We start from the raw sequence: 26,808 nt of genomic DNA on the forward strand, positions 1-26,808 counted from the left end.
TCAAAGTTGGAGTCTTCCTTATTTTTACTATTTTTTTCTTTTCTCGTTGGGAGTGCCTGGTTTTATTTTTTTCTTGGATTATTTGTTTAATTTTTAATTTTTGATTTTATTTTTGGATTACAAATAGGGCATTCAGCCCTGGATTACAAATTTATACCTTGAAGCAGTTGGAAGTTCCTGTAGTGACTTGGACTTCAATTGAAATATCATTGGCAGAGGATTGCTATAGTGAATTGTTTTTGTTATAGTGAATTGAACTGTTTTGGCTACATGGTATTAACCATGTTTTACTAAAAAGTCTTTGTTTATTATTAGTTTTACTATTGTTTTGGGGATGACAAATTGTTGATAGAAACTAGAAGGCTGTTTTCCTTTTAAAACCATTCCATAATAATGGCACTGTCTGGCAGAGATTAGCTTATCTGTTATAAACAGGAATACTGAGTTCCAAAACAAACTCTGAAGAGGCATCATACAGACCTGGTGGCTGTGAGTGTATTTATTTTAATAAAAATGGGGGGAAAAACTGCAAATGGTTTTAAAGAAACAGTTAAAAAAAAGAAAATTGAGAAGGAAAACCACCAATATTTTCACCCAGTGCTGCATCTGGGACAGGGAAATTTACGACCATGCAGGGAGACATGAAAGAGATGCAAAACACCTTATTGACTGCCATAGCACAGCTGACTAGTAAAGTAGATAATATTGGTGAACAGATGGCAGAGATTAAACAAGAGCTTTTGGAGAACAGCAAACAGACAGCAGAGACCAATAAAGCCCTAAAAGTATTAGATGTCCAGGTGACAGATAATACACAAAAGGTGAAACAATTGGGAAAAGAACAGAACATACATGAATCTAGACTCTTGCAGTTGGAAGTAGATAGAGCTGCCTATATGTTGAGGTTTCAAAACATACCAGAAGAGAAAAGAGATTTGCAGAAAATATTAAGTGAAGCCTGGGCTAAAATTCTACAGGTGACTCCTCAAAGGATGGAAGAAGAGTTTGATCAAGTTAGATGAGTGACATCAAGCTATACAAGACGGAACAAACTACCCAGCGAAGTTCACTTGAAGCTTACAAGAAAGAGGACCAGAGAGGATATTTTGAAGCAAGCAAGAGAAACCTATGATGATAGCTGGAAACATGGTGAAAATTTTAAGAGCGGTACCTTGGCCAGTGAGACAAAAGAGGAGAGAATACTAAGCATTAACAGATTTCCTGAAAGAAAGAGAAATACCCTATACATGGCTAATGCCGGAATGCCTTCTTTTTAGGTACAGGATAAACTCCATTTTTAAAGCCCAGAATTTTCTGGATAGAGTGAAGGAAAAAGATGGCAAGGAAAATAAGGATGACGAAGAGGAGGAAGAAAGCTCTGGTGAAGAGAATCCAAATGAACCACGGAGATATCCGACAAGACAGCAGACCAAAAAACATAAAAAAGATAGTGATAAGGAAAATCCATTATGGCTTCAATAGTCTCTATTAATGTGAATGGACTTAACTCTCCGGCCAAAAGGAGGAAGACTTTCAGATATTTGATAAAATTGGAAATGGACATAATTTGTTTGCAATAAATCTATATTTTAACTAAAGACAAACATCTTTTGAAAAATAAGAAACTTGGTAGCTTATTTACAGCAACAGACATGAATAAAAAGAAAAGGGGAGTGGCAATATATATTAAGGATAAATTCAACCCACAACTGCAGTACGCCTCTGAAGGAAGAATTCTATTAGTAGAAATTACAATGGACAATAAAAAATTTTTTAGGAGTACCGGTTTCCGGCAGAGCAAAAGAGCAGTTTCTCTGGAGTTTTCTCCATTGAGACGGGCTGTACAAAAACTTTTGCGGGGGCTCCAGGGTCCCAACGAGTCTCCAGTTAAGGAGCAGGGTTGACAGAAGGGTCTGGGGAGAGGTGTTGGGGGGACTCTGGTCTTCCCAGCACTCTTTTCTTCTTACCTTTGTTCCAAAGCCTTTGGGCATCCTTGCCTCCGGAGAACAGAGAAGAGGGTGGAAGGCGGCTACTTGAAACAACTTCTATTTGGTAACACAAAAAATACAAGACTCTCTTCTCTTGAAAACAAAAGACATTTGGCTAAAATTAAAGATGGAGCAAGCTAGAGATGAATAGAAGGTAAAGACTTGGATATTGAGTGGTGGAGAGAACAGCGTTTTGCTTCCGGTTTTCCAGCGGAGCGAAGCTGCGCCGGCTCGGCTTGCAGCTTTCTTTTTTTCTTTTTTGCAAAGGAGAACTTTGTTTAGGGTTTTTTCTGTCCTCGGAGGAGGTCCACGCGTGTGGAGAAGGCGTGCTGGCTGAGTGTGTGACGGAATTAGACTGTGGTCGTGAGTTGCTATTTCGGCTGGAGACGGAGATTGGGTGTGGCCGTGAGTTGCTGCTTTGGCTGGAGATGGAGGGAGTCAGTGTGGGTTGAATGGAGATGGAGTGCGATGTAGGGTGTGAGGAGCTTCGTTAGAGAAATGGGCCAGCAAAAGGGGCAGTGACGTGGTCGGAGGAGGGGGTGCATTGGTGCTGTGGAGGGAAGAAATTGGAGACTGTACTGGTGCGGACTGTGTGATCTTGGTCCTTAATAGACAAAAGTTTGGAAGTGACCTGAAGACTGCAAGCAAGAAAGAAGAAAGAAGAAGGCAGGGAGTCAAGGAAGTAGACAGAAGGAGAATTAATTCTATTTGGCAGCACAACTTTAACAGAAAGGAAGAAGGCATTTCCATCCACCAATCTTGGTATCCAGCTCTGCAAAACACCCTACAGACTATAAATTGCAGAAATTCACAGAACCAGCACATTCCAAAGAACAATCAGCACAGTCAACAACCATCTTCCTTTTCTTCACACCCCTTCCAACCCTCCCAGCAATTAACACAGAACAATGGTCACATTCAACAGCCACTTTCCTTATCAGTACCCTTCCAGGAAGCCCCACCAAACAATGGGCACATCCACAAACCTATTGCCCTCTCACCACACCCCCTCCAGCCTAGAAATAGCAGCTCTCCAGCAGCCCTGGCCTCACTCAATGCACAGCAGCCAAGAAGGTCAGAGCGCCTGCTCCGGTTGCAACGCCACTGAGGATGTTCTCCGCAGCTGAGAACGAAACATCTGGAAGAAAAACTTTCTCCAATAGAACATGGCACTTGAGCCCGAAAGATTCTACAAACCCTAATTCTATTTGGTTTATGTTAATTACAGTTGATGTGTTTAATGTAAGAAATTGATTGGTTTGATTATTTGGAGGGTAATTAATTAACTGATTGATTGGTGGGGAAGTCACTAATGAATTGGAATGCTTGAACTAACTAACTAATTAATTAATTGAACTGATTGACAGACCTGGTTAAGAAAAGTGAAAGAAAATTAGAAAAACAAGAAAAAAATATAGATGAATATATAGAACAGGATAGTCCTATTAAGAAAACAAAAAATTAGGTGGATAATTTAGATTTAAGTTTTTTTAAAAAAAATACAGACAAGATTTCATTATAAAAAGGGGAAAAAAAGGAAAAGTAGGATGACTCAGCAAGCAAAAACCAAGTTCTCACCCAGGCAACCTAAATCTGCAGGAGCGGTGTTAGCACAGGATACAGTTAAGGAGCTGCAATCAACTTTTATGACAGCAGTTAGTCAACTGCAAAGATCTCTGAGTGACCAAATGAGTGAGCTGGCAGATAAATTAGAAGGTGTTGACGGGCGTTTGAAGGAAACTAAAAAAGATATTAAGGATTTAATTAAGACAACAAAATCAATAGAAGAAAAATTATCTATAACGGATGAGCGTATAGGAATAATGGAGTCCAAGCAGAAAGATTTGACGGACAAAATGGCCAAGGTTGAAATGGACAAGGCAGAATATATTTTAAGACACTTGAACATTCTGGAAGAGAAAAATGAGGATTTGATGACCTTAATAGTTAAGGCTTTAATGGACACGCTGAAGATGGAGATGCAAGAGGTGGAAAGAGAAATAGATTATGTGTATAGAGTGAATCCTTTATATGCAAGGAAAAACGATTTGCCCAGAGAAGTTCATCTCAAATTTTTGCATAAGAGAATAAAAGAGAAGGTGTGGAGGGAAACAAAGGAGCAAACTTTAATTATAAACAGGTTACTAATTAAAATTATGAGGGAAATACCATGGATGATAAGACAAAATAGAAAGGAGTATAAGATGTTGGTATCTATGTTACAGGAGAAAGAAATAATGTATAAATGGCTTATCCAAGAAGGATTACTTTTTACATTTCAGAACACGCATTATAGATTAGACTCAATTATGAAAATGGAAGATTTCTTAAACAATCAGGCAAGAAGCTGGTCAAGAAGAAAAGGACAAAAGAACACAAAAGAACCTGAGGCTAGAAATCAAACAGATAAAACTTTGGAAGTCTTTGGTCAACTCTCTAAAACGGATCGGGAGGAGGGTGAGGCGGTATATGATGAAGAAACAATGCAAATAGAAACAAGACAACAGAAGAAAAAGAAAAACCAACAAACAGAATATAGAGGAACATAGCTTCTAACATGCTTGATCAACTGAAACTAATATCGATAAATGTGAATGGATTAAACTCTCCAGGGAAAAGAAGAAGGGTATTGCTAAAACTGAAGAAGTTAAAGATGGATGTTATTTGTCACCAAGAGACTCATATAAAGACAAAAGATCAACATCTCCTAGAAGATAAAGAGATTAGGAAAAGCTATCATAACTTCTGAGAAAAAGAAGAAAAAGAGAGGTCTGGTTACTTATGTTAAAAAGGATATCAGTGCTAAACTATTATTTTCCTCAGAAGATGCCAGGTATCAGGGAATTGAAATAGTAAAAGAAAATCAGAAATTTTTATTAATAAACATTTATGCTCCAAATGAAAAGCAGGGAATCTTCTTTAAAGAACTTCACCAGATTTTGCGTGATTATGGACAGGAGTATAATATGTGTATTGGTGATTACAGTATAATGCGGTATATAGTCCAGATATGGATAGGAAAACACATAAAAAAGCCAAAATATAAAGGTAACAGAAGTAATGTTTTACCAGATAATTTCTTTAAAATGGCAGAAGAATTTGCATGGGTAGATGCTTGGCGCACATTTAATCCAGTCAAAAGGGATTATACGTTCTTTTCACATAGACACAATTTGTGGTCACGCATAGATATGTGTTGGATGTTGGTAGGATTAATGAAGTATTTGGAGGAAGTTGAAATTTTACCAAACACATTTGCGGATCACAACCCAATTCAGCTGGGATTTAAAGGTGAAAGAAGGAAAATGGAATGGAGGATGAACCCTAGATTAACAGACAACAAAAAGTTTATTCAATATGCAACACAAGAGATGAAGTCTTTCTTTCAGATCAATACACAGAAAGATACATCCTCAAAACTACTTTAGGAAACAAGTAAAGCTTCTATAGAGATTTGGTTATAAATTTGGCAGCTTATGAGAATCATGAGAAAAACAGAAATATGAAGGAACTGACAAAAAGGTTAGAACAGAGGGAAAAATGATTAAAGGAAAATCCAAATGTGAAGGAGTACAGAAATGAAATCAGAATGCTGCAACACAAAGTACATCTGATTTATGTGGAAGAACTGGAAAGGAAAATACGATTTGCTAGACAACAGTTTTTTGAAAAAGCAAACAAAACTAAACAGGAAGATGGCTTGCTTACAGGATTAGGAAGGAAAGAGAAAAGAGGATAATAAAAGTGTTGAAAGATAAAGAGGGAAAGAGAATGTTTCAGATGGTTGAAAAGAAAAAAATAGTTAAAGATTTTTATACTTAATTATATAATAAACAGGAGATTGAGGAGAAGAAACAAGAAGAGTATTTATTAACAAAAGCTCTACCAACATTAAACGTGGATCAGAAGAAAATTTTGAACAGCCCAATTGCAATGTATGAGTTGGATGAGGTTTGGAGTAATTTAAAGAAAAATAAGTCGCCAGGACCAGATGGTCTCCCGGCAGAATACTATATTGGCTTAAAAGAATGTCTAATAGGCCCATTTAAAAATATGGTAGAATATGTCTGGTCCACTGCAGAGGTTCCAGAATCTTGGAGTCAAGCAAATATAGCTCTTATTCCAAAAGAACATGGTGATCCTGAAGAAATAAAGAACTATAGACCTATATCCCTCCTTAACGCTGACTATAAAATCTACACAGCCATTCTCGCTAATAGATTGAAAAAGATCTTGAATGTTCAGGACTTCCGGGGGAGGAAAAGTTTTAAAAATTAATATCTCGGTCTGGGAAGCTCTGAGGACGGTGAAATTAAGCTTATTATAAAAAGCAAGTTCTAATCTTTTGAATCTGACAGTCAAATTAGAAATCTGTGAGATTAAAATGTTTGGTGTTTTTAAATGTCTGAACACAAGCAGCCCCGAACAAGGGCTACTTCATTGGAAAAAATGCAAGACCAATTAGAGGCGATGGAGGCCAAAATGATGAGAGGTGTGAGAGAGATGATAGATGAATCAAAAAAAGAAATTATTGCAGAGATTAAAAAAGATATGGGAGATCTCAGAAAGGAAACTGAGGAAACATCTAAGAAAGTGCAGAAGGTAGAAGGCAAAATGAAAGTATATGATAGTTGAATTGAAAATTGGTGAGGTCCAAAAATTCATTGTTTTTTTAGGGTTTAAAAGTTTTAAAAATTAATATCTCAGTCTGGGAAGCTCTGAGGACGGTGAAATTAGGCTTATTATAAAAAGAAAGTTCTAATCTTTTGAATCTGACAGTCAAATTAGAAATCTGTGAGATTAAAAATTTTGGTGTTTTTAAATGTCTGAACACAAGCAGCCGCGAACAAGGGCTACTTCATTGGAAAAAATGCAAGACCAATTAGAGGCGATGAAGGCCAGAATGATGAGAGGGGTGAGAGAGATGATAGATGAATCAAAAAAAGAAATTATTGCAGAGATTAAAAAAGATATGGGAGATCTCAGAAAGGAAACTGAGGAAACATCTAAGAAAGTGCAGGAGGTAGAAGGCAAAATGAAAGTATATGATTCCACCTTGCTGAAAATGCAAGAAAAAGTCATAATCCATGACTGCAAATTGATGGAGACTCAGATACGTCTGAGAGGAGTACCTGAAGTGGAGGATGGTGATTTAAAAGGCTATATAATAAAAATAATTGCAGAATTTTTAGATGAAGACCCTGAAGAGACTAAAAACATGTATGATTATATGTATAGAATGAATTCACTTTTTGCCAAGAAAATAATTTACCAAGAGATATTGTCATAAGATATATGACAAAGGAAATGGTGGGAAGGATCATGAATAAAAACTTTGAAAAGGCATTGATAGTGGGAGGCAGCAAAGTGAGAATTATTAAGAAGGACAAGTGATAAATGATAGGAGAACATATAAAAAGCTGACAGAAAAATTGAGAGACAATGGCATGAGGTTTAGATGGATAATACCTGAAGGTTTGAGATTTGAACTCCAGGGGAAGAGAATCACAATTACAAATGCCCAGGAGTTGCGTAGATTTTTTGAAGAAAATAAAGAATTTGCACCATGATGGATTACAAATTATTGTCTTGGAATGTTAATAGACTAAATTCACCACAAAAAAGAAGGGCAACATTTCATTGGTTTAAGAAACAAAACTGTAATATAATTTGTTTGCAAGAAGTGCATATTAAACAAAAGGATTATAAATTTTTATGGAACAAACAATTGGGAGTAGAATTTTTTTCATTAGCTGAACAGAAGAAAAGGGGTTTTGTATATTAAACAAGAATTGGAGCCAAAATTAGTGTTTAAAGATAAAGATGGAAGATTTGTAGCAGTAGAGACAATATTAAATGGGAAAAAACATTGTTATTGGGATTGTATGTGCCTAATGGTGCAAAGGATGCTTTTTTAAAAGACATTACACAACAGCTTGATGAACTGACCTATGACCAAGTGCTGTTAATGGGAGATTTTAATGGAACAGTTAAGAACTCATTGGATAGATCTGGAGGGGGAAAAGATAACTGTAAAGAAGGGAAATTGCCAAAGTCTTTTTTTGAATTGGTAAAACAAGAAAATTTGGAAGATATATGGAGAAAATTCAACCCTGAAGTGCGGGACTATACTTTTTTTTCAGTAAGACACAAAACTTTTTCTAGAATTGACATGCTGTGGGGAACCAAAGATGTAGGTCTTATAACAAGGAAGATAGAGATTTTACCTAAAATTGGGGCTGATCATAACCTAATAATGTGGATTACAAAATTGTCCAAGAAATTGAGAAGATGGAGATTGAATGAAGATTTGCTACAGAATAAAGAAACAGTGACATACCTAGAAAATGAAACTAAAGCTTTTTTCCAAGTGAATGATAAAGAGGATATTGATTTTCAGACGGTCTGGGATGCTTATAAAGCAGTAATGAGAGGAGTGTTGATTACTTTGAATAATAAAGATAAGAGAATGAAACAAAAACAGTTGTTGGACATTCAAAATGAAATAAAGAAAAAGGAAGGGGAGTTGAGAAAAAGACCAGGGAAAAAGAAAATTGTAAGGGAAATTACGATATTACAAACTCAATTGAGACATTTGTTAAATAAAGAAGTGGAATGGAGTTTGAAAAGACTTCAGCAGAAATCCTTTGAAGGAGCAAATAAACCGGGAAAGTATTTGGCTTGGCAATTGAAGAAAAAGAGAGAAAATAGAATTATTAATAGAACTGTGGTAGATGGAAAAGAAGTGGTTACTCAAGAGGGGATAAAAAGAGAATTTTTAAGTACTATGCCAAATTGTTTAAAGGTGTTAAAATAAAGAAAGAGAAGATGGATGAATATTTACAAAATATAAAAATAGAGCCCTTAACTGAAAATATGTGAAAAGTTTTGAATGATCCAATTGAAAAAAATACAAATTGAAGCAGCAATCAACGCAATGAAAAATGGAAAAGCTCCTGGGCCAGATGGATATACAGCTAAATATTTTAAAACCTTTAAAGATGAATTAATACCAAAATTGCAAAAGCTGATGAATATGATAAGAATTAAAGGGAATGTACCAATGGAAAGAAGCTGTCATTTCGTTGATACCCAAGGAAGATAGAGATGTCACAAATGTAAAAAATGTTGATGCGCCTGTGCTTAGTGAGGGTGGTCTTTAGTGACGTAAAGAATGAAGGCTTGCACACAGCAGTGTTAAAACCACTATATACAATTTATTTACACCTTCACTCTCCACACCGACAGAATGCTCCGCTGCAACACCACCATACATATCCCACACACAGTAAAGTGTCTTTGTACATTTATACATACTATCCACCCAGGTAACCAATCAGCTTGCTGCTGAGTCATGCTGACATTGCCCAGGCTGATGCAATCTGGCAACCAGCCACCTTCTGTCAATTAGATGATCTACCTGGCAGTTCTGTTACTTTCACTTTCCCAGCATGTGCATAGAAACTGCTTGGCTTCTGAATATACTGACAAAAAATTATAGACCAATTTTGCTATTAAATAATGACTATAAAATATTTACAAGAATCTTGGCAGAACGGCTTAAACAACATTTGATAAACTTTATAAAGGAAGATCAAGCAGGGTTTCTTACCAAAAGACAAATAAGAGACAGTATTAGAACTGTTGTAAATATTGTAGAATATTATGAAAGACATCCAGAAAAAGAAGTAGCAGAGAAAGCATTTGACAATTTAAGTTGGGACTTTATGTTTGCAGTAATGGAAAAAATGGAGCTGGGAGAAAGTTTTATAAGAATGATAAAAGCAATATATTCTGAACAAAGTGCAAGGTTGTGTATAAATGCAGATCTTACAGAAGGTATGAAAATTAGCAAAGGTACTAGACAAGGCTGTCTGCTTTCACCACTGTTGTTTATAATGACTCTCAAAATATTACCGATGCAGATCCAAGAAGAAAAAGATATAGAAGGTTTAAGAATAGAAGGATTTACTTACAAATACAGAGCTTTTGCTGATGATATAATGTTTATAAATGAAAACCTCATACAAGTTACACCTTTGCTGTTAGCTAAAATACAAGAATATGGGGAGTTGGCGGGACTTTGTATAAATAGAGAAAAATCAAAAATTCTATGTAAAAATATGTAGATGAACAAGCAACAAGAATTACAGAGACTAACGGGCTGTGAAGTCACTTCTAAGGTAAAGTACCTAGGGGTGGAGATAACAATGAAAAATATTGATCTTTTTAAAAATAATTATGAGAAGTTATGGCGTAAAATGGATGAAGATATGCTAAAATGGAACAAACTTAATTTGTCGTTGCTGGGTAGAATAGCTATAATTAAAATGAATATCTTACCAAGAATAATGTATTTGTTTCAAACAATTCCTATTATGAAGTATGGCAAACGATTTGATAAATGGCAAAGGAAAATTTCAGAATTTGTGTGGGCTGGGAAGAAACCAAGGATTAAAATGAAAATCTTGACAGATGCAAAAGAGAGAGGTGGATTTCAATTACCAGATTTAAAATTATATCATGAAGCAGTTTGTTTAGTGTGGATGAAAGAATGGATAACGCTGTTAATCAAAAAACTTTTACTGCTGGAAGGTCACAGAAATAAATTTGGCTGGCACGCATATTTGTATTATGGAAAAAAGATGGACAGTTTTTTCTCTCACCATTATATAAAAAGTAATTTATTAAATACATGGATGAAATACAAGAAATATGGAGATGAGAGAAGACGATTATGGATAGTGCCAGCTGAAGTAATAAAAATAACGGCTGAGATAGGTGAAGAAAAATGGCTGCCATATAATCAATTATTAAAAATACCAAGTGGAAAAATAGAACTGAAAACTGCTGAAGAGTTGAATCATAAATATGATTGGTTTCAAATGCAACAAATAAAGAGCTTGTTGGAGAATGATATTAAAACTGAAAGCGCAAACAGAAATGGAAAAAGTTCTGCTCGGAGACAATGATAAATTAATTTCAAAAGTATATAAATTACTTCTACAATGGTCTACAGAAGATGAAGTAGTGAAATCTCAAATGATCAAATGGGCAATTAATGTAAATAAAGAAATAAAGATGGAATCTTGGGAATATCTGTGGAAGAACTCTATAAAACTCTCAACATGTCAAAGTATTAAAGAAAATTATTTTAAGATGATGTATAGATGGTATATGACTCCTAAAAAATTAGCAAAGATGAATAACAAGATGCCAGACAGATGTTGGAAATGTAAAAAGCATGAAGGTTCTTTCTACCATATGTGGTGGACTTGTGAAAGAGCAAAACAGTATTGGCAAATGATTCAACAAGAAATTTCTAAGATATTGGGATATGAAGTAATGAAAGTTGCAGGGACTTTCTTATTGGGATTACAAATGGAAAAATTTCCAAAAGAAGATAGAACTTTAATCTGGTACTTGCTTTCAGCTGCTAGGACATTGTATGCGCAGTTGTGGAAGCAAGAAAAAATACCAGAGAAATGGGATTGGATTATAAAATTATGACATGGAGTGAAATGGACAAATTAACAAGAATATTAAGAGACTATGGTTTAGAAGCTTTTAAGACGGAGTGGAAAAAGTTTAGACGATATGTAGAAAAAGAGTGGAAAATAAAAGGACACTGGACAATTTTTGATAATGATTAAGTTTTAAAAAGAATATGAATTTTTGTTTTAATAGTTATGGGTACCTTTAATATATTTTTTTAAGTAAATAACACTGGTGGGGGTCAAGTAACGGGGGAGGGGTGGGTGGAAAGTAATATATGGGGTAGATAATTTTTTTAAAGTTGTAAGATATAGATATAGATTTAGTACCATATGTTACCAATAAAAATTGTTTAACAAAAAGAAAAAAGAAAAAGATCTTGAATGTTCTGATTCATCCAGACCAATCAGGTTCTTACCGAAAAGACATATGAAAAATAATATCAGAACTATTATAGATGTTTTGGAATATTTTGAGGTAAACACGGATAAGCAACTATCGTTGGTTCTTTTGGATGCCGAAAAGGCCTTCGACAACTTGAATTGGAATTTTATGATACTTCAACTTAAGTTAATGGATTTTGGAGAAGAATTTATAAGTATGATAGAGGCAATATATAAAAATCAGAAAGCCAGAATAATAATAAATGGAGAAACTACAGAGGAACTCAATCTATTTAAAGGGACTAGACAAGGATGTCCGCTTCTCTTTATTTTATCATTAGAGGTGTTGAATAACTCTATAAGAGGGAATGAAGAAATAAAAGGTCTTAAAATAAGGGGAGAAGATTATAAGTTATTAGCCTACGCAGATGACATGATATTGATTTTGCAAAATCCAATGAAATCCATTGAAGAGTTTTAAAAGATTTTAAAGAATATGGCCAGTTGGCTGGTTTGAAAATAAATGATCAGAAGTCAAAATTATTGACAAAGAACATGTCAGAACAGGAGGTAACAGATTTGAAGGGAAAAGCTGGTTTTAAAAGAGAAAAGAAAGTAAAGTATTTGGGGATAACTTTAACGAATAAATGTAGAGATATTTATGAAAATAATTATCTGACATTGCTAAGAGAACTTGAGATTCTCTTTAAAAAGTCGGAAAGTCTGCAACTATCATTTATGGGACGGATAGCCGTTATCAAGATGACCATCCTCCCAAAAGTTATGTTTTTGTTTCAGACAGTTAATTTAAGTTTAAGAAAAGATTTCTTTATAAAACTGAACAAAATTGTGATGCATTTTGTCTGGTTAGGTAGGAAACCAAGGATTAAATGGAAAATTCTTTGGGATAAAAAAGAAAATCGTGGGCTGGCTCTCCCTGATTGGGAGACATATTATATGGCTAATGCTATGGTATGGTTGAAGGATTGGGTAGGCTTAGAGAATAAAAGGGTCTTAGTTTTAGAAGGGCACGATCTCAAGTTGGGATGGCATGCTAACATGTGGTATGTTGAAAAAAGAGCAAAAATATTTTACAAATCACTTAGTTCGTAAATCTATTTATTCCACATGGTTAAAGGTTAAGAGAATGTTATACCAGAAGACTCCTAGGTGGATATCCCCAGGTGAAGCCTCTTGGAAAAGATTTGTAGATATTTAATGTGATGAAGTCATGATGAAAATTGTTTTCTTGTAATTCTGAGTTAGAAATAAATTTTTTATCTAAAAAAATTGCAGCCACAATTATTTGATTTTGCAAAAGTTGTGAGATACCAAGATTTATTGAAGGAAGATGATACTTTAAGGACAAAGGAGGAAATGGAGTCACAGGGGAAAAAATGGACTGGTGGTTAAATATGCAAATTAATGCAAAATTTAGTAAAGATAAACTTAAGGGTTTCACTAAAGGGAATTTTGATTTTGACAAGTTAATGATGTCCAAGGAGAATAAGTTATTTAAAATTTTTTATAATTATTTGATTCAGTTGAAATTGGAGGATGAGGTTGTTAAAGAGGTGATGATAAAATGAGCACAAAATTTGGGGAGGCCCATTGAGTTAGAGCAATGGTCCCGAATCTGGCAAATAAATTGTACAATTAAAGCGGTAAATTTTAGAAAGAATCTTTTTAAAATGTTCCATAGATGGTACATAACACCGATTCAGCTGGTAAAAATCAATCCTAGTCTTTCTCCAAAATGCTAGAAGTGTGATCAAAAAGTTGGCTCCTTCTTTCATATATGGTGGACATGTAGAGTGGCAAAAAAATATTGAGTGGAAATTTACGAATTTTTGAAAGGATTTTTAAAAACTGATTGTTATTTTAAGCCGCAAGTGATGTTATTGTCAATGGTTAGAAAAGAGATCTCTAAAGAAAATACTTATATGATAAGTTATGCTCTTGCTGCTGCAAGAACCTTGTATGCTAAATATTGGAGACAAACAAAATGCCCAAGTCTTGAGGAAGTGATAGAATAGGTCTTTCAGGCAGCAGACGCTGATATTTTGACGGCAATTATGAGCGGGAAATCTAAAGCACAGGCAAATAAAAAATGGGAAAAGCTCTATAGTTGGATTAACAGTAGAGTTGAAAAAGATGGAGAAAAGGGAGTAATAGGTAATAATAATAACAATTAAATGGAATTTAAGAAATTAAGATCTGAAATGAAATAATGATATATAAAGTAAGGTAGTTGATATGCTAAGAAGTGTTATATCCACCTGTGCCTCTCTGTTTTTGTTTTAAATCGGGTGTGAGATAACTTGGAAAAGATTTGTAGATATTTAATGTGATGAAGTCGTGACGGAAATTGTTTTCTTGTAATTCTGAGTTAGAAATAAATTTTTTATCTAAAAAAAAAAAATTCTGGCAAATATTTTTACTCCAAATGATCAACAAGAGCAATTCTTTCAAGACTTACATCTTAAATTATCGAATTTGGAATATGTAGAATATTGTTTAATAGGAGATTTTAATGCAGTCTCTGATAGACAAATGGACAAAAAACCACATAAACAGATTAAAAGCAAAAGTCTTCAATTGCCAATACGTTTTTTGGAAACTAGCAGAAGAATTGCATTTGGTTGACGTATGGAGAACAAGATATCCAAATTCTAAAGACTTTACCTACTATTCCCCTAGTCACCAAACATGGTCAAGAATTGACATGTGCTGGCTTTCTACAAATCGGGTTAAAGGTTTAGTTGAGACAGAAATTCAAACAAGAGTTATCTCAGACCATAGCCCTGTAAGTTCAAAGGTACACGAATGGGAAGGTCATGGAGGTTAAATACCTCAATTCTGAAAGATAAAGACTTTCTTAAAGAATCTATGGCTGAAATGGAATCCTTTTTCAAACAAAACATAACACAAGATGTAAAGATGCAAGTAGATTGGGATACTGCTAAAGCTTATTTTAGGGGCCTTGCAATCAGATATAGTGCCAAGAAAAAGAAAGAAAGAACTGAAAACTTTCAAAAACTAATGTCACAAGTTGGAAAAGCTGAAAAGAATTTAAAAAAACAACAAGATATGAGTTCCAAAATAAGGTGAAAGATATTCAACACCAATTGAACTTGTTACTCATAGAGGAGATGGAGATAAAATTGAGGCATGCCAGACAAAAAATTTTTGAGCATGCCAATAAGCCTGAAGAAGGTGGTTGGCCTATAGGATGAGAAAAGAAAAGGCCAAAAAAATAATATTGGTCCTGAAAGATGATAATAATAAAGAGAAAGCTCAAAAACAAGAGATATGTCAAATCAGAGAACAGTTCTATAAAAAATTATATGAAGATAAGCAAGTTCACAAAACAGATTGAGAAGATTACATTAACCAAAATAATCTTAACAAATTTACAGAGGAACAGCAAAAAATTTTAAATGAGCCAATAACAATATGAGAACTTGGAGACGTAATGGCATCCCAAAAGAATGGCAAAGCCCCGGGCCCAGATAGACAACCTGCAGAATTCTTTAAAGTCTATGAGGCATCTTTACCATTTTACCATGTTACCATTTAAGCATCTTCTTGAAAAGATTCAAGATGAAGGCCAATACCAGCTTCATACCAAGAAGCTACAATATCCTTAATTCCAAAAGAAGATGCAGCTCTGAAAGATATTAAAAAGTATCGTCCAATCTCTCTTTTACATGTGGATTATAAAATTTTTGCTACAATATTGGCACAACGTTTGAAGAAAGCTTTACAATCTACAATACATCAAGACCAGGCTGAATTTCTTCCTAGAAGATATTTGAAAGATAATGTTAGAACAGTTTGTAATATTTTGGAATATTATGAAACTCATCCAGAGAAACAATTGGCTCTAATTTGCTTGGATGCTGAGAAGTCCTTCTATAACGTCCATTGGCAATTTATGTTACAGCCACTGAAAGGTATGGAATGTGGTGAAAACTTTTTGAGAGCAGTAGAAGCAATATACTCTTTTCAAAGAGCAAGGGTGACAGTGAATGGTGAATTAACAGAAGCAATTAATATTAAAAAGGTACAAGACAAGGCTGTCCACTGTCACCACTACTTTTTATTCTATCTCTAGAGATACTGAACAATCAGATAAGAGAAGACACATGTATCAAGAGAGCAGTGATAAAAGGTGAACAATATAAATTGAGAGGTTTTGCAGATGACCTAGTTTTTATATTAGAGCAACCAATAGATTCAATAGACTGCCTTATAAACAAGATCACACAATTTGGGTACTGGGCAGGACTGAAGATCAATTACCACAAAACAAAATTTTTAACAAAGAATATGATGATGGAACAAATCTCTTCAGCAAAAATCAGGGTTTTTGGATGAGAAAAGAATGAGAAAAGGTGTACTTATGTCAAATAAGTGCAGCAATTTAAAAATAGACAATTATGATAAACTACTTAAAGCAATTTAAAAAGATTTGGAAAAATGGCATGATTTGAACTTATCCTTAATGGGAAGAATAGCCTCAATAAAAATGAATATCCTTCCAAGGTTACTATTTTTATACCAAACTATTCCAGTATTTCTAAATAGTGGGGTTTTTTCAAGAATTGAAAAGATGGTCTCCAAATATGTTTGGCAAGGCAAAAAACCTAGAATCAAACTAAAGACATTGCAAGACTTCAAATTAAGAGAAGGTATGGGCCTCCCAGACTGGCAATTGTATTACAAAACTTCTGTGCTTTTGTGGGTAAGAGACGGGATATTATTGAATGATAAGAGACAACTGTTGTTAGAGGGACATGATCTCACTATGGGGTGGCATGCGTTTCTATGGTATCGAAGACTTGAAGGACATTCTTATTTTAAGAACCATTGGTTTCAGAAATCTTTGTATCATACATGGTCATGGTTAAAAATGAGAATTTACCAAAAAATTCCAAGATTGGTCTCCCCAGTGGAAGCAAATCCAAATATTTTAAAACCTAATCAGAGTTATAGAGTTATAGATATAGCTGCCTTATTCTGAATCAGACCCACAAAGTTGATTCCCTTCTACAGCTCTATAAAATGGCCACCGTCCCATAGAAGAAGAAGAAGGGGAAGCAAATATGGCTGCCGTCCTAGCAGTAGAAGAAGGGGAAGCAAAAATGGCCGACTCCACCCAAGACAGCCCAACTTGGCCCCAGCAGGTAGTCAAAAACAACCCCCCTTGCCTATAAAAGAAGGTAAAGGGGGCACACACACATCCACTCCCTAGAAAAGAGGGGAAGGACTTTAACAAAATTGGGTGTGTGAGTGCGCAACCACACCCCTGGAACACAGACCTTTTTTTTTTTTTTTAGAATTTAAAAGTTTTATTGATTTTAAGAAATTGGGGATAAGGAGTAGGAAGGGATAGGAAATAAAAGTACATATTAGTCTTATTCTGCATAAAAAATACTTTCAAAGAATACAATTCTACATCTGCAATACTTTCTTAAAATACATAAATTGTCACTTATTATTGTCTCTAAACTATGCATCATCAACATTTTGGGATTTTATGTTATAAATCTTTTTGTTAAAATATCTATTGAATTTGGCAATCCCAATAAAGGCAATCTTGTAATACAGAGTACAGGAAAAAAGGAGATATAAGTTCACACCAGAGAATCTTAAGAGTCTTGAGTGTCTAGCCAGGCATAAAATTTCATCCAATATTTTCTTGCTTCTTCCTTAGATTTCCCAGCCAACAGCTGGGACAAAAAATCCAGCTCTGCTGTTTTCAGAAGTTTTCCCACCAAGTCCATTCTCATGGGAATTTCCTGAGATTTCCATCTCTGCGCCAAGAGAATCCTGGCAGCTGTATTGAAATGTGCCAACAAATGTCTCATTTCTTTGGAAAAGTCCTCAGGAACTATATTCAATAAAAACAATTCTAGTTTGAATTGAATCTGTGTCTTCATAATCTTCTGTAGTAGTTTGTGAACAATTTTCCAATAGTCCTTCACCATCCCACATGTCCACCACATATGATAAAAAGAACCAACTTGTTTAGTACATTTCCAACATTTGTTAGACATATTAGTATAGATCTGACACAATTTCTGTGGAGTCAAGTACCATCTATAAAACATCTTGTATAAATTTTCTTTAAAAGTTACTGACCTAGTTAATTTAACATTGAACTTCCACAATCCTCCCATTCTTCTAATGTAATGTTATGACCCAAATTTTTCACCCATTGGACCATACCATCTTTTACAACTTCGTCTTGCATCTTCATCTGTAGTAGATATGCATATAGTTTAGAGATTAGTTTTTCTTGAGGGCCTAGGAAGATTTTGTCACATGGGTATTGTTCTGTGTTGAAGCCTGTCATCTTGTCTTTGGCATACCTAGATTCACCTTGCATTCTCAACCACCAGTTCATTTTAATGTCCATATTTTCCAACTCCTCTCTAGCTTTCAGCTAATTATCTTTTCCTAACAAGTCATCATATCTATAACTCTATCATATCTTCCTCCATTCAGCACCTGGGCCATTGGTGGTCATCGATCTATAAATCTTATGTTCGCCCTCTGCTCAGTTCCTGCTCAGTTCGTTTGTTTGTAGTTGAAATGTTATGGTTCTTGTTCTAGTTTGTGTGTTTTTTCTTTTTAGATGCTGTTGTTCCTGGCCAAAGGAGCTGAGTTCTCATCTGTGGACACAGCTATGTGTTTTGGGCCACACATCAGGCTTGGAGAACTTCGGTCGGCTCTCAGCTGGGACTCAGCCAATATGTTACTATCAAATGGCGGGGGGCGCCAGGGTCTTCAGTGGCCTGGCCTGCTGCCATTGTTATTCCATGGGAATGCAGGCCCTCCTCCTCAGGTTCTAATCATTCACCTGGGAGGGAATGATCTCAGGCTAGTGAAGGGCAAGGCTTTAGTCTTGCAGGCCTGAGAGGATTTGTATTAGGGAGAGATTGCCCAGGACCACTATAATTTGGTCAGCCATGCTTCCCTGCCTTGTTTGGCGCAGTGCTTGGGATCCTGCAGGTGTCGAGAGGGCCCGTTACAAAGCTAATAAAGAAATTCGGAAGGCATTGGAAGGGGGGTTGGACCACTATCTGCCCCACCTGGATATTTCTATGAAACTTCCTGACCTCTACAGAGGGGGTGGGGTGCATCTCTCTGAAAAAGGTAACATGCTTTTCTTGAGAGATCTCCAGCAAGGACTGCGGGTGGCACTGGGCCTCCCAGTGGGCTCTGAGGCCTAAGTAGAGACTTGGCCTTAGTAGTGGAGATTTAGGGGTCTGACAGAATCAGCTCTTGGATTTGATGCCCTTGGGTGGGAGAATGCAGACTGTCCTGGAGGCTCGGCTAGAGGGTGCCTTCCATTGAGATGTGCATCTGGTAGTCGGGCCCTCTGGGGCTTGCCTCCTTGCTGGGCCAACCTGGCGGGAGCTGTGACATACAGCTCTGGCTGGGGCGTGGGTCTCTCGTCCGCTAATGGCAGGGGAGTAGTCTGTTGAGACCCCTGGCCCTGACCAGGCCGCAGTTCTGGTTGCCCTTGCCGTTTATTATTATACTTAATAAAGTGGCCCTTAGTTATACCTTGTGTCTGACTTGTGGGGCAAATACATTTTGTCACCAAACAGTATAGGAATGAGCAGGGCTTCTTTTCTGCTGAAGCTCACAGGAGTGTAGTTCTGACTGGACTGGCCAAGGCTCCATCTGGCCCAACCCTCCATGTGGCAGCCAGGTGGTTTGGCCTAATATGCAAATAAGCTCCTTGGTACGCCATTGATGAAGAGTAACACAGGTATAGATTTCCTAATGCTAGAGGCCTCTAGCCCAAGATACAGGAGCTGGAGACTACTTCTTTCTATGCTGCAGTATCTCCAGCTCTTTTAAAGTATCACCCAGATGGAGCCCTGGAGAGCCAGTTTGGTGTAGTGGTTAAGTGTGCAGACTCTTATCTGGAAGAACCAGGTTTGATCTCCCACTTCTCCACTTGCACCTGCTAGCATGGCCTTGAGTCAGCCATAGCTCTGGCAGAGGTTGTCCTTGAAAGAGCAGCTGCTGTAAGAGTCCTCTCCAGCCCCACCCACCTCAGAGGGTGTCTGTTGTAGGGAGGATGGTAAAGGAGATTGTGAGCCGCTCTGAGACTCTTCAGAGTGGAGGGCGGGATATAAATCCAATATCTTCTTCTTCTTCTACCCATAATTTTCTTTAGTGCCAAACTGTTTCTTCAACTCTTTATTCATTTGTTTGAAAGAGATGTTGCCAAATTGTTAAATAAAGTTTGATCAGCAAAGCTAAAACAGAGTTTCTTTTCAATAGTCTAGCTGTTTTCTTTTTTAAAGGAATCCTATTATCTGCAGATAAGTGAAATACATTTTCCAAATGTAAGTTCCACTAAGTAGCTAAATTTATTTTATCCTTGGATACATTCAATTTGTATTCATTTTAGAGTTTACTCTGTTAATTAGAAAAGGTTATAAGATTAATAACTAGCCATTGCTAATGTATGCAATACACTGTAAGTTTTGGATGAAGGTTTCCCCCCCCTCCTAAAGAGGCTTTAGTGATTAGTTCATACAAATTGGAACAACCACATCTTTGCTTCTGGTATTAATTCTTATGGTCACATATTTAATCTCTGATTTAGCTTAATAATACAAAGCAAATTATGACACTGTAATTTTTAGGGAACAAAAGAACTAATCATTCAAAGCAGTTTTAATAGGAGACAGAAATATAACATGATGACTGGAATTAGACTGCCCATGTACATATTGTACTTATTGGTTTGCCGACTGCCTTCAAGTGTCCTCCCTCCTTTCTGCACGCTGCCAGATAAAGCCACTTGTCAGTATGCTCCAATACAGTCTCCAATAGAGAATCTAATCACCTGTACTTAGACTGATAACACATAAGAAAAGGGGGGAGGGGATACTGTGCAAGAGCAAACTCTAAGTCTCCCTGATGTTTAGGGATGCTTGAACTCTTACTGGTTCACATCCTGATTGTCAGTTGATTGAAGAGATCAATTATTCACTGCCTAGTTCAAGATTTTTTTCTTGGGTGGCTTTTCCTCCCCAATTAGTAGTTCATAAACTTTATGCCTGCTGTTAGGGAATTCTGTTTGAAAATCTATTTCTTTATCTCAAACAGTGCGATGGATCACTGGATCAAATAAGCATTGAGAGGCATTTAACATGAAAAAGCAAATGCATATTTATTTCTACAGGGAAAGGAGGGTACTTGGAGGTGAAAATAAACACTATAGAACTACATGTTTACACTAGAAGATCATGTGCTTAATGGAGGCTACTTCCTCCTCCTTCTTGATCTCTTTGCCTAAACAAAGGAAGTCACCTGACAAACTGACCAAACAGACAAAACAGGGTTTCCCGGCTTCTAGATCTTGATTGACAGCAGCCAGTATCTTCTTCCCAGGTCATGCAGACAACAGGGAATCAGGCACAGTGTTAACTCTTTAATGACTTGAACTTTAGAACATTGCAAAGGACATACACAACAGATACATATTTCCAACACCTGCAACTTACTTTTTAAAAAAACCAGTATACAGTGGGGGATAAACCAGCTTTTGTGGTGGAATGAATGAGTTATGTTACTAAGCAGATGGGATGGATTTTATTAAAGTTTCCCAGTCACAACTGCAGCTGCCATGCTTGTGCCTATGCCATTTGTGAATGATGAGGAAGGAGATATTTGAAAAAGGGAAATAGGAAGAAACTTCTACCCACTCTTTCCCCCTACTGATTCCTTCCTTACCTAACTTATCTGAGCTCTGAGAAGCTGAGAAACAACAGAATATAGTGCTGTAGGAGGGGTGAGTGTTGTTCTTTACCTTTTCTTAAGTGCTGGGAAATTTAGCTGAGGTTACTGTGTGGGAGGATAGTGTTTGAGGGTGCGTGGGTATGTATAGCCTGATGGAGAGTGGTGCCTGTTTCAGTAAGAGTGGTTTCCATTTGTCTCTGTTGCCTGGGTGTAATTTGAATTTGATTTCCTGGGTGTAACTGAATTGACTGCTGGCCCCAGCCTTTGCTGGGTGAGGCATCTATTGTATAAGGTTCCTCCTCATCAGAGGTGAAAGCCAAAGGGCAAAAGCTCAAGGAAACTTGTCCGGTGGCTCCCAGCCTGGGGATCCTGTAGGACCAGGATTTCTCTGTAAATATTAATTCTGGACCATTGGAACAAGGGCAACTTCCCAAGCCTTCACAAAGCTTGAAGAAAATTTCCCCCATAGATGAAAAGACTCAGGCTTTTGCTCTCCAACATAGGAGAAGGCATGTGCTGGTAACTGGGGATTCCCTACTAAGAGGCTAAAGCACGTTGTCTGGACTTGTCATCTCAAGAGGCTAAAGCACGTTGTCCAGACCTGTCATGCTTGAGAGGTGAGCTCATCTAGGATGTGACTGAAAAGATAGGAAGACTCCATGTGGGAACAAATGATATTTCCAGGCCCAGCCCAGAACGTATCAAAAGAGACTATGTGGCTCTGGGTAAGAAGGTGAAGGACCTGGGAGCTCAGGTTGTGTTTTGGTCAGTTCTTCCTGTTGAACGCCATGGCTTAGGAAGGAAAAGAAGAATAATGCAAATAAATGTCTACATAGATGGTGTCAGCAGAAAAAGTTTGGATTTCTGGACTATGGGTTACATTTCCAAGATAAAGTTCTTTTATCAGGAGATGGTTTGCACCTCAGGAATATAGAAAATAATGTGTTTGGTAAGAGCCTTGCAAATCTAATAAGAAGAGCTTTAAACTAATTTTTATGGAGGAGCAAGAAAATAATTCAAAGCCTAGTACAATATCTGGAGATAAGAGTAGATCCAAGTGGGCAGCCATGTTGGTCTGAAGCAGTAGAACAAAGTAGGAGTCAAGTTGCACCTTTAAGACCAACAAATATATAAGAGATAAGAGTGCTAATGTTTTGTGGGGAGTGGCTCATATGCTCGGTAACATTAACTAGCAGGTAAGTACAGAAATGAAAACCTCAGGAAGCATAAAACATGGATTCTGATGTCTCTAAATTAATGTGCATGGGAAACAAGCAGGAGAACCTGGAAGTCCTAATACAGGAAAGGGACTATGACCTATTAGGCATTACTGAAACTTGATGAGATGACACTCAGAGTTGGTGTTATGTCCTGCATTCTAATCCCTATGTACAGCACAGCGCACGCTACAGAGGCGACCAGTGGAACCCCACTGGTCCCTGGATGCAGCTCGCTAAGATGCACCGCCAATCAAGATCTCTGGCAGGAAGTTTAACTGACCAGGATTGGACCTGGCCTCACGGAGGGTTGTTCCAGGGCATGTATATAATCGGGACCCGGCCCGCCATTCTCCCTCTTGTGATGTACCCGCTAATAAAGTATGTTGCCTTCAACACGTCTCGTCACTGAGTACATTACAGTTGGAACATTAGGACTAAGGGATACAACTTATTTAAAAGGGACAGACAAATAAGGAAGGGTGGAGGGGTTAAAGAGGGATATACTTCTCAGAAAATACATGAATCTCAGCATTGAAGTTCAGTTGAGAGTCCCTGGGTCAAAATAAAAGGAGTAAGAAATAATAGTGACATTATGGTGGGGGCCTGCAGAGGACTTGGATGAGGCACTCCTGGAACAGATTATAAAGTTCTCAAAAGAAACAGGACATGATGGTCTATCTATAAGAAGTATGGATATTTATTGGAAGTCCAACTTTGATAAAAATATTGAAGGCACAATCACAAAGAATTCCTATGAGAAAGTAAAATGTGAGCAGCCTAAAGAAGCCAAGGTGGCTCAATAAACAGCTCTCTAAAGACTTGAGAAATTTTAAAAAAGATTCATTTAGGTGATGGAAGGAGGGCTTTATAACCAAGGATGAATATAAACAAATAACCAGTGCTTGAAGAGAAAGAGTTAGGAAAGCTAAAGCTTAGACTACCAACAGATGCTAAAAGCAATTTTAAAAGTGTTCTTATGTTCAAAGGAAGAAAAAGAGCAAGGACATGGTAGGCCCGTTGTGGGGACAGGAAGGTAAAATTGTAAAAGGTGATGAAGAAAGGGCAGAACTACTAAATTCCTACTTTTTCTCAGTCTTCTTTTGTGAGGGAAACGATGCTAAACATGGCAATAACAGAACACATGATAAGGGAAGGGAGTTGCAGGCTAGGATCGCCATAGGGATAAAACATAAAACCTAGTCTCTTTGAATGAAACTAAGTCCTCAGGGCCAGATGAACTGCTTCCATGCATATTAAAAGAACTTATGGGTGTAATTTATGAGCTTTTGTCCATTGTTTCTGAGAATTTGTGGAGAAAAGGTGAAGTACTGGAAGACTGTAGTGGACAAATGTTGTTTCCATTTTCAAGAAGATGAAAAAGGAGTATCCCGGTAACGACCAACCTGTCAGCTTGGTGTCTATACCTGGAAAAGTTTTAGAACAAATAATCAGTCTGTCCTTGAACATTCAGAAAGGATGGGTCTGATTACTAAAAGCCAGCATGGGTTTCTCAAGAACAAGTTGTAATGGAACTCTAATTTAAAAAAAAAAAGTTTTAAGTTCTCTAGTGTGCTGCCTTAGGTTGTACAAATAGGTTTCCTTGTTTTTATTTATTATTACAACACAGCTGGCTGGGTGATTGTCCTTGGGAGAAAGAGCAGTGCCTGGTAAAAATCAGTTTGCTGTTTGCAGCCTCCCCCCCCCCCCCTTTCTTACTAGATTAGTTTGAGCTAAAATTCCTTTCTGTGCTGGCACATGGAAAAGCAGCATGTTCGTTGTTGTGATAAGTCATCCAGGAAAAGGCTTTTTTATTGGTTCTGGGGTTCCTGGTCTTGAGAGATTTTCTTATAAAAACCCAAGCGTTTGCCTTGTTCCCCCGGGGTATCCTGGAATGCAGCATGGGACGCTGTTGGATGATTCTCCACTTCTCCTGGGATAGTCAGTCAACCAGCTGAGGCTAGGATTTGGACTTACCTATGTAAGTTTGCCTAAGTGTTAGGGTGGCCAGACTGTCCCGGGCACCCGGGAATGTCCCGGTTCTGGCCCCCTATTCCCGCCTCCCGGGCTGGCTATACCGGGACCATTTAGAGGTCCCGGTTTAGCCAGCCCCGGAGGCGGTGGGCCGCGGGCGCCGGCGGGGAAGGCGGCGAGTGAGGGAGGGACCGTCCCTGCGCGTGCGCAGGGCCCCTGCACACGCGCAGGGACGCTCCCTCCCTCACTCGCCGCCTTCCCCGCCCGCGGGGCCTGGCGGCGGTGGCGGAGGCCTCTCCGCGGCCTCCGCTGGTCGCTGGTGGTCCTCCAGAGACCAGCGGAGGCCCTCCCCGGCCTCCGCAGCCGCCGCCAGCAGCACCAGCCGCCGGGAGGAGAGGCCGTCACCCGCCCTGGAAGAAGGTAAGCAGGGAGGGTGGGGGCCGAAAGCGGGGGGGGCTGGCGGGAGGGGGCGGTCTTCCTTCCCTCCCCCCTCCTTTCCTTTCTTCCTTCCTTCCCTCCCTCCCTCCCTTCCTTCCTTCCCTCCTCCCTTCCTTTCTTCCTTCCCTCCCTCCCTCCCTTCCTCCCTTCCTTCCCTCCCTCCCTCCCTCCCTCCCTTCCTTCCCTCCCTCCTTATGTTCTTATGTGACACAGACTGTTGGACTGGATGGGCCACTGGCCTGATCCAACAGGGCTTCTCTTATGTTCTTATGTGACGCAGAGTGTTGGACTGGATGGGCCACTGGCCTGATCCAACAGGGCTTCTCTTATGTTCTTATGTGACGCAGAGTGTTGGACTGGATGGGCCATTGGCCTGATCCAACATGGCTTCTCTTATGTTCTTATGTGACAATACTGACTTTGGTGGACCCAAGCACTGATTCAGTGTAAGGGAGCTTTGTGTTTGTGTCTTCTGGTGCAATTTTGTTCTCAGATCCTGTATTTACTTCATCAGTATATGGGATAAGGCACTTTCTCAACTGTGCTGCATAATGCAGCCTATTTATTTTGTCCTGTTTGCTCTGTTGGCTCTATCTGCGCCACCTTCATCACTTTCGGGGTGTGGATCCCCCAGTGGGGTGGTCTCCTGACTCCCTCCGCCGGCTGTTTCTGATAGCCCTGCGTCCCCTCTTTCATTTGATATGTGTCCCGTGCGGGTGCCACCCTCCCGCCGGGAGATGCCGCAAAATGAGCCCCCTTGAGGCTTATGGCGGCAGGGCTCGGGGGAAGCGAGCTAGACTGCTGTTCTTTTGAGGGGTTATAGAGTGTTTCGAGCCCGTCCCTGTGGCATCGGTCCCATCGTTGTAGGGCCCAGGGGGCCGGCGCAGCGGCCCGCTGAAGCAGCCTGTCGGTCACTTCCGGGTTCCTGTCCTGCATCTCGACCTGTGTTATTAGTGACAGGCTGCTTCGGCGGGCCGCTGCGCCGGCCCCCTGGGTCCCACAATGATGGGACCGATGCCACAGGGACGGGCTCGAAACACTCTATAACCCCTCAAAAGAACAGCAGTCTAGCTCGCTTCCCCCGAGCCCTGCCGCCTGTGATGTCACAGGAAGTGGTGTCACTTCCTGTTTCCGGCGGTGGCATGACATCACCGGAAGTGACGTCACCGGAAGTGACGTCACTTCCTGTTTCCGGGACACCCCTGCCTCCCCCCTTCCCCCCCAAGGTGTCCCTGGCTGGCCTTCAGACATTATGGTCACCCTACTAAGTGTACTAGAACTAAGAGTGCTAAGTTACACGGTCTGCTTAGTTGTTTTCAGCCACTTCTTATTCTTTTCAGGAACCAAGCACGGTCATCAATAAATCTTTTGTAAGCATTTTAAATTGTGTCTATATATGCTGTCAAATTCAATGCATTCAGGAACCCTGATGTGTGGCTTCTGGATACTTGTGTTTTGTTTTATGTCAAGAGCCGTCTCCTGACAGGCTGGTGTTGGCTAATAGCCAAGATGAGCCTGGAGTGGGGGAGGGGTAATTGG

This window comes from Heteronotia binoei, chromosome 3, assembly GCF_032191835.1.
Source record: "Heteronotia binoei isolate CCM8104 ecotype False Entrance Well chromosome 3, APGP_CSIRO_Hbin_v1, whole genome shotgun sequence".
In the NCBI taxonomy this organism is placed as follows: Eukaryota; Metazoa; Chordata; class Lepidosauria; order Squamata; family Gekkonidae; genus Heteronotia; species Heteronotia binoei.